Raw genomic sequence first — 7,713 nt, forward strand, 5'->3', positions numbered from 1 at the left:
GGGGGTGGGGGGGGGGGGGGGTGGGGGGGGGGGGGGGTGGGGGGGGGGGGGGGTGGGGGGGGGGGGGGGTGGGGGGGGGGGGGGGTGGGGGGGGGGGGGGGTGGGGGGGGGGGGGGGTGGGGGGGGGGGGGGGTGGGGGGGGGGGGGGGTGGGGGGGGGGGGGGGTGGGGGGGGGGGGGGGTGGGGGGGGGGGGGGGTGGGGGGGGGGGGGGGTGGGGGGGGGGGGGGGTGGGGGGGGGGGGGGGTGGGGGGGGGGGGGGGTGGGGGGGGGGGGGGGTGGGGGGGGGGGGGGGTGGGGGGGGGGGGGGGTGGGGGGGGGGGGGGGTGGGGGGGGGGGGGGGTGGGGGGGGGGGGGGGTGGGGGGGGGGGGGGGTGGGGGGGGGGGGGGGTGGGGGGGGGGGGGGGTGGGGGGGGGGGGGGGTGGGGGGGGGGGGGGGTGGGGGGGGGGGGGGGTGGGGGGGGGGGGGGGTGGGGGGGGGGGGGGGTGGGGGGGGGGGGGGGTGGGGGGGGGGGGGGGTGGGGGGGGGGGGGGGTGGGGGGGGGGGGGGGTGGGGGGGGGGGGGGGTGGGGGGGGGGGGGGGTGGGGGGGGGGGGGGGTGGGGGGGGGGGGGGGTGGGGGGGGGGGGGGGTGGGGGGGGGGGGGGGTGGGGGGGGGGGGGGGTGGGGGGGGGGGGGGGTGGGGGGGGGGGGGGGTGGGGGGGGGGGGGGGTGGGGGGGGGGGGGGGTGGGGGGGGGGGGGGGTGGGGGGGGGGGGGGGTGGGGGGGGGGGGGGGTGGGGGGGGGGGGGGGTGGGGGGGGGGGGGGGTGGGGGGGGGGGGGGGTGGGGGGGGGGGGGGGTGGGGGGGGGGGGGGGTGGGGGGGGGGGGGGGTGGGGGGGGGGGGGGGTGGGGGGGGGGGGGGGTGGGGGGGGGGGGGGGTGGGGGGGGGGGGGGGTGGGGGGGGGGGGGGGTGGGGGGGGGGGGGGGTGGGGGGGGGGGGGGGTGGGGGGGGGGGGGGGTGGGGGGGGGGGGGGGTGGGGGGGGGGGGGGGTGGGGGGGGGGGGGGGTGGGGGGGGGGGGGGGTGGGGGGGGGGGGGGGTGGGGGGGGGGGGGGGTGGGGGGGGGGGGGGGTGGGGGGGGGGGGGGGTGGGGGGGGGGGGGGGTGGGGGGGGGGGGGGGTGGGGGGGGGGGGGGGTGGGGGGGGGGGGGGGTGGGGGGGGGGGGGGGTGGGGGGGGGGGGGGGTGGGGGGGGGGGGGGGTGGGGGGGGGGGGGGGTGGGGGGGGGGGGGGGTGGGGGGGGGGGGGGGTGGGGGGGGGGGGGGGTGGGGGGGGGGGGGGGTGGGGGGGGGGGGGGGTGGGGGGGGGGGGGGGTGGGGGGGGGGGGGGGTGGGGGGGGGGGGGGGTGGGGGGGGGGGGGGGTGGGGGGGGGGGGGGGTGGGGGGGGGGGGGGGTGGGGGGGGGGGGGGGTGGGGGGGGGGGGGGGTGGGGGGGGGGGGGGGTGGGGGGGGGGGGGGGTGGGGGGGGGGGGGGGTGGGGGGGGGGGGGGGTGGGGGGGGGGGGGGGTGGGGGGGGGGGGGGGTGGGGGGGGGGGGGGGTGGGGGGGGGGGGGGGTGGGGGGGGGGGGGGGTGGGGGGGGGGGGGGGTGGGGGGGGGGGGGGGTGGGGGGGGGGGGGGGTGGGGGGGGGGGGGGGTGGGGGGGGGGGGGGGTGGGGGGGGGGGGGGGTGGGGGGGGGGGGGGGTGGGGGGGGGGGGGGGTGGGGGGGGGGGGGGGTGGGGGGGGGGGGGGGTGGGGGGGGGGGGGGGTGGGGGGGGGGGGGGGTGGGGGGGGGGGGGGGTGGGGGGGGGGGGGGGTGGGGGGGGGGGGGGGTGGGGGGGGGGGGGGGTGGGGGGGGGGGGGGGTGGGGGGGGGGGGGGGTGGGGGGGGGGGGGGGTGGGGGGGGGGGGGGGTGGGGGGGGGGGGGGGTGGGGGGGGGGGGGGGTGGGGGGGGGGGGGGGTGGGGGGGGGGGGGGGTGGGGGGGGGGGGGGGTGGGGGGGGGGGGGGGTGGGGGGGGGGGGGGGTGGGGGGGGGGGGGGGTGGGGGGGGGGGGGGGTGGGGGGGGGGGGGGGTGGGGGGGGGGGGGGGTGGGGGGGGGGGGGGGTGGGGGGGGGGGGGGGTGGGGGGGGGGGGGGGTGGGGGGGGGGGGGGGTGGGGGGGGGGGGGGGTGGGGGGGGGGGGGGGTGGGGGGGGGGGGGGGTGGGGGGGGGGGGGGGTGGGGGGGGGGGGGGGTGGGGGGGGGGGGGGGTGGGGGGGGGGGGGGGTGGGGGGGGGGGGGGGTGGGGGGGGGGGGGGGTGGGGGGGGGGGGGGGTGGGGGGGGGGGGGGGTGGGGGGGGGGGGGGGTGGGGGGGGGGGGGGGTGGGGGGGGGGGGGGGTGGGGGGGGGGGGGGGTGGGGGGGGGGGGGGGTGGGGGGGGGGGGGGGTGGGGGGGGGGGGGGGTGGGGGGGGGGGGGGGTGGGGGGGGGGGGGGGTGGGGGGGGGGGGGGGTGGGGGGGGGGGGGGGTGGGGGGGGGGGGGGGTGGGGGGGGGGGGGGGTGGGGGGGGGGGGGGGTGGGGGGGGGGGGGGGTGGGGGGGGGGGGGGGTGGGGGGGGGGGGGGGTGGGGGGGGGGGGGGGTGGGGGGGGGGGGGGGTGGGGGGGGGGGGGGGTGGGGGGGGGGGGGGGTGGGGGGGGGGGGGGGTGGGGGGGGGGGGGGGTGGGGGGGGGGGGGGGTGGGGGGGGGGGGGGGTGGGGGGGGGGGGGGGTGGGGGGGGGGGGGGGTGGGGGGGGGGGGGGGTGGGGGGGGGGGGGGGTGGGGGGGGGGGGGGGTGGGGGGGGGGGGGGGTGGGGGGGGGGGGGGGTGGGGGGGGGGGGGGGTGGGGGGGGGGGGGGGTGGGGGGGGGGGGGGGTGGGGGGGGGGGGGGGTGGGGGGGGGGGGGGGTGGGGGGGGGGGGGGGTGGGGGGGGGGGGGGGTGGGGGGGGGGGGGGGTGGGGGGGGGGGGGGGTGGGGGGGGGGGGGGGTGGGGGGGGGGGGGGGTGGGGGGGGGGGGGGGTGGGGGGGGGGGGGGGTGGGGGGGGGGGGGGGTGGGGGGGGGGGGGGGTGGGGGGGGGGGGGGGTGGGGGGGGGGGGGGGTGGGGGGGGGGGGGGGTGGGGGGGGGGGGGGGTGGGGGGGGGGGGGGGTGGGGGGGGGGGGGGGTGGGGGGGGGGGGGGGTGGGGGGGGGGGGGGGTGGGGGGGGGGGGGGGTGGGGGGGGGGGGGGGTGGGGGGGGGGGGGGGTGGGGGGGGGGGGGGGTGGGGGGGGGGGGGGGTGGGGGGGGGGGGGGGTGGGGGGGGGGGGGGGTGGGGGGGGGGGGGGGTGGGGGGGGGGGGGGGTGGGGGGGGGGGGGGGTGGGGGGGGGGGGGGGTGGGGGGGGGGGGGGGTGGGGGGGGGGGGGGGTGGGGGGGGGGGGGGGTGGGGGGGGGGGGGGGTGGGGGGGGGGGGGGGTGGGGGGGGGGGGGGGTGGGGGGGGGGGGGGGTGGGGGGGGGGGGGGGTGGGGGGGGGGGGGGGTGGGGGGGGGGGGGGGTGGGGGGGGGGGGGGGTGGGGGGGGGGGGGGGTGGGGGGGGGGGGGGGTGGGGGGGGGGGGGGGTGGGGGGGGGGGGGGGTGGGGGGGGGGGGGGGTGGGGGGGGGGGGGGGTGGGGGGGGGGGGGGGTGGGGGGGGGGGGGGGTGGGGGGGGGGGGGGGTGGGGGGGGGGGGGGGTGGGGGGGGGGGGGGGTGGGGGGGGGGGGGGGTGGGGGGGGGGGGGGGTGGGGGGGGGGGGGGGTGGGGGGGGGGGGGGGTGGGGGGGGGGGGGGGTGGGGGGGGGGGGGGGTGGGGGGGGGGGGGGGTGGGGGGGGGGGGGGGTGGGGGGGGGGGGGGGTGGGGGGGGGGGGGGGTGGGGGGGGGGGGGGGTGGGGGGGGGGGGGGGTGGGGGGGGGGGGGGGTGGGGGGGGGGGGGGGTGGGGGGGGGGGGGGGTGGGGGGGGGGGGGGGTGGGGGGGGGGGGGGGTGGGGGGGGGGGGGGGTGGGGGGGGGGGGGGGTGGGGGGGGGGGGGGGTGGGGGGGGGGGGGGGTGGGGGGGGGGGGGGGTGGGGGGGGGGGGGGGTGGGGGGGGGGGGGGGTGGGGGGGGGGGGGGGTGGGGGGGGGGGGGGGTGGGGGGGGGGGGGGGTGGGGGGGGGGGGGGGTGGGGGGGGGGGGGGGTGGGGGGGGGGGGGGGTGGGGGGGGGGGGGGGTGGGGGGGGGGGGGGGTGGGGGGGGGGGGGGGTGGGGGGGGGGGGGGGTGGGGGGGGGGGGGGGTGGGGGGGGGGGGGGGTGGGGGGGGGGGGGGGTGGGGGGGGGGGGGGGTGGGGGGGGGGGGGGGTGGGGGGGGGGGGGGGTGGGGGGGGGGGGGGGTGGGGGGGGGGGGGGGTGGGGGGGGGGGGGGGTGGGGGGGGGGGGGGGTGGGGGGGGGGGGGGGTGGGGGGGGGGGGGGGTGGGGGGGGGGGGGGGTGGGGGGGGGGGGGGGTGGGGGGGGGGGGGGGTGGGGGGGGGGGGGGGTGGGGGGGGGGGGGGGTGGGGGGGGGGGGGGGTGGGGGGGGGGGGGGGTGGGGGGGGGGGGGGGTGGGGGGGGGGGGGGGTGGGGGGGGGGGGGGGTGGGGGGGGGGGGGGGTGGGGGGGGGGGGGGGTGGGGGGGGGGGGGGGTGGGGGGGGGGGGGGGTGGGGGGGGGGGGGGGTGGGGGGGGGGGGGGGTGGGGGGGGGGGGGGGTGGGGGGGGGGGGGGGTGGGGGGGGGGGGGGGTGGGGGGGGGGGGGGGTGGGGGGGGGGGGGGGTGGGGGGGGGGGGGGGTGGGGGGGGGGGGGGGTGGGGGGGGGGGGGGGTGGGGGGGGGGGGGGGTGGGGGGGGGGGGGGGTGGGGGGGGGGGGGGGTGGGGGGGGGGGGGGGTGGGGGGGGGGGGGGGTGGGGGGGGGGGGGGGTGGGGGGGGGGGGGGGTGGGGGGGGGGGGGGGTGGGGGGGGGGGGGGGTGGGGGGGGGGGGGGGTGGGGGGGGGGGGGGGTGGGGGGGGGGGGGGGTGGGGGGGGGGGGGGGTGGGGGGGGGGGGGGGTGGGGGGGGGGGGGGGTGGGGGGGGGGGGGGGTGGGGGGGGGGGGGGGTGGGGGGGGGGGGGGGTGGGGGGGGGGGGGGGTGGGGGGGGGGGGGGGTGGGGGGGGGGGGGGGTGGGGGGGGGGGGGGGTGGGGGGGGGGGGGGGTGGGGGGGGGGGGGGGTGGGGGGGGGGGGGGGTGGGGGGGGGGGGGGGTGGGGGGGGGGGGGGGTGGGGGGGGGGGGGGGTGGGGGGGGGGGGGGGTGGGGGGGGGGGGGGGTGGGGGGGGGGGGGGGTGGGGGGGGGGGGGGGTGGGGGGGGGGGGGGGTGGGGGGGGGGGGGGGTGGGGGGGGGGGGGGGTGGGGGGGGGGGGGGGTGGGGGGGGGGGGGGGTGGGGGGGGGGGGGGGTGGGGGGGGGGGGGGGTGGGGGGGGGGGGGGGTGGGGGGGGGGGGGGGTGGGGGGGGGGGGGGGTGGGGGGGGGGGGGGGTGGGGGGGGGGGGGGGTGGGGGGGGGGGGGGGTGGGGGGGGGGGGGGGTGGGGGGGGGGGGGGGTGGGGGGGGGGGGGGGTGGGGGGGGGGGGGGGTGGGGGGGGGGGGGGGTGGGGGGGGGGGGGGGTGGGGGGGGGGGGGGGTGGGGGGGGGGGGGGGTGGGGGGGGGGGGGGGTGGGGGGGGGGGGGGGTGGGGGGGGGGGGGGGTGGGGGGGGGGGGGGGTGGGGGGGGGGGGGGGTGGGGGGGGGGGGGGGTGGGGGGGGGGGGGGGTGGGGGGGGGGGGGGGTGGGGGGGGGGGGGGGTGGGGGGGGGGGGGGGTGGGGGGGGGGGGGGGTGGGGGGGGGGGGGGGTGGGGGGGGGGGGGGGTGGGGGGGGGGGGGGGTGGGGGGGGGGGGGGGTGGGGGGGGGGGGGGGTGGGGGGGGGGGGGGGTGGGGGGGGGGGGGGGTGGGGGGGGGGGGGGGTGGGGGGGGGGGGGGGTGGGGGGGGGGGGGGGTGGGGGGGGGGGGGGGTGGGGGGGGGGGGGGGTGGGGGGGGGGGGGGGTGGGGGGGGGGGGGGGTGGGGGGGGGGGGGGGTGGGGGGGGGGGGGGGTGGGGGGGGGGGGGGGTGGGGGGGGGGGGGGGTGGGGGGGGGGGGGGGTGGGGGGGGGGGGGGGTGGGGGGGGGGGGGGGTGGGGGGGGGGGGGGGTGGGGGGGGGGGGGGGTGGGGGGGGGGGGGGGTGGGGGGGGGGGGGGGTGGGGGGGGGGGGGGGTGGGGGGGGGGGGGGGTGGGGGGGGGGGGGGGTGGGGGGGGGGGGGGGTGGGGGGGGGGGGGGGTGGGGGGGGGGGGGGGTGGGGGGGGGGGGGGGTGGGGGGGGGGGGGGGTGGGGGGGGGGGGGGGTGGGGGGGGGGGGGGGTGGGGGGGGGGGGGGGTGGGGGGGGGGGGGGGTGGGGGGGGGGGGGGGTGGGGGGGGGGGGGGGTGGGGGGGGGGGGGGGTGGGGGGGGGGGGGGGTGGGGGGGGGGGGGGGTGGGGGGGGGGGGGGGTGGGGGGGGGGGGGGGTGGGGGGGGGGGGGGGTGGGGGGGGGGGGGGGTGGGGGGGGGGGGGGGTGGGGGGGGGGGGGGGTGGGGGGGGGGGGGGGTGGGGGGGGGGGGGGGTGGGGGGGGGGGGGGGTGGGGGGGGGGGGGGGTGGGGGGGGGGGGGGGTGGGGGGGGGGGGGGGTGGGGGGGGGGGGGGGTGGGGGGGGGGGGGGGTGGGGGGGGGGGGGGGTGGGGGGGGGGGGGGGTGGGGGGGGGGGGGGGTGGGGGGGGGGGGGGGTGGGGGGGGGGGGGGGTGGGGGGGGGGGGGGGTGGGGGGGGGGGGGGGTGGGGGGGGGGGGGGGTGGGGGGGGGGGGGGGTGGGGGGGGGGGGGGGTGGGGGGGGGGGGGGGTGGGGGGGGGGGGGGGTGGGGGGGGGGGGGGGTGGGGGGGGGGGGGGGTGGGGGGGGGGGGGGGTGGGGGGGGGGGGGGGTGGGGGGGGGGGGGGGTGGGGGGGGGGGGGGGTGGGGGGGGGGGGGGGTGGGGGGGGGGGGGGGTGGGGGGGGGGGGGGGTGGGGGGGGGGGGGGGTGGGGGGGGGGGGGGGTGGGGGGGGGGGGGGGTGGGGGGGGGGGGGGGTGGGGGGGGGGGGGGGTGGGGGGGGGGGGGGGTGGGGGGGGGGGGGGGTGGGGGGGGGGGGGGGTGGGGGGGGGGGGGGGTGGGGGGGGGGGGGGGTGGGGGGGGGGGGGGGTGGGGGGGGGGGGGGGTGGGGGGGGGGGGGGGTGGGGGGGGGGGGGGGTGGGGGGGGGGGGGGGTGGGGGGGGGGGGGGGTGGGGGGGGGGGGGGGTGGGGGGGGGGGGGGGTGGGGGGGGGGGGGGGTGGGGGGGGGGGGGGGTGGGGGGGGGGGGGGGTGGGGGGGGGGGGGGGTGGGGGGGGGGGGGGGTGGGGGGGGGGGGGGGTGGGGGGGGGGGGGGGTGGGGGGGGGGGGGGGTGGGGGGGGGGGGGGGTGGGGGGGGGGGGGGGTGGGGGGGGGGGGGGGTGGGGGGGGGGGGGGGTGGGGGGGGGGGGGGGTGGGGGGGGGGGGGGGTGGGGGGGGGGGGGGGTGGGGGGGGGGGGGGGTGGGGGGGGGGGGGGGTGGGGGGGGGGGGGGGTGGGGGGGGGGG

This window comes from Sphaerodactylus townsendi, linkage group LG06 (assembly GCF_021028975.2).
Source record: "Sphaerodactylus townsendi isolate TG3544 linkage group LG06, MPM_Stown_v2.3, whole genome shotgun sequence".
NCBI classification, from domain to species: domain Eukaryota; kingdom Metazoa; phylum Chordata; class Lepidosauria; order Squamata; family Sphaerodactylidae; genus Sphaerodactylus; species Sphaerodactylus townsendi.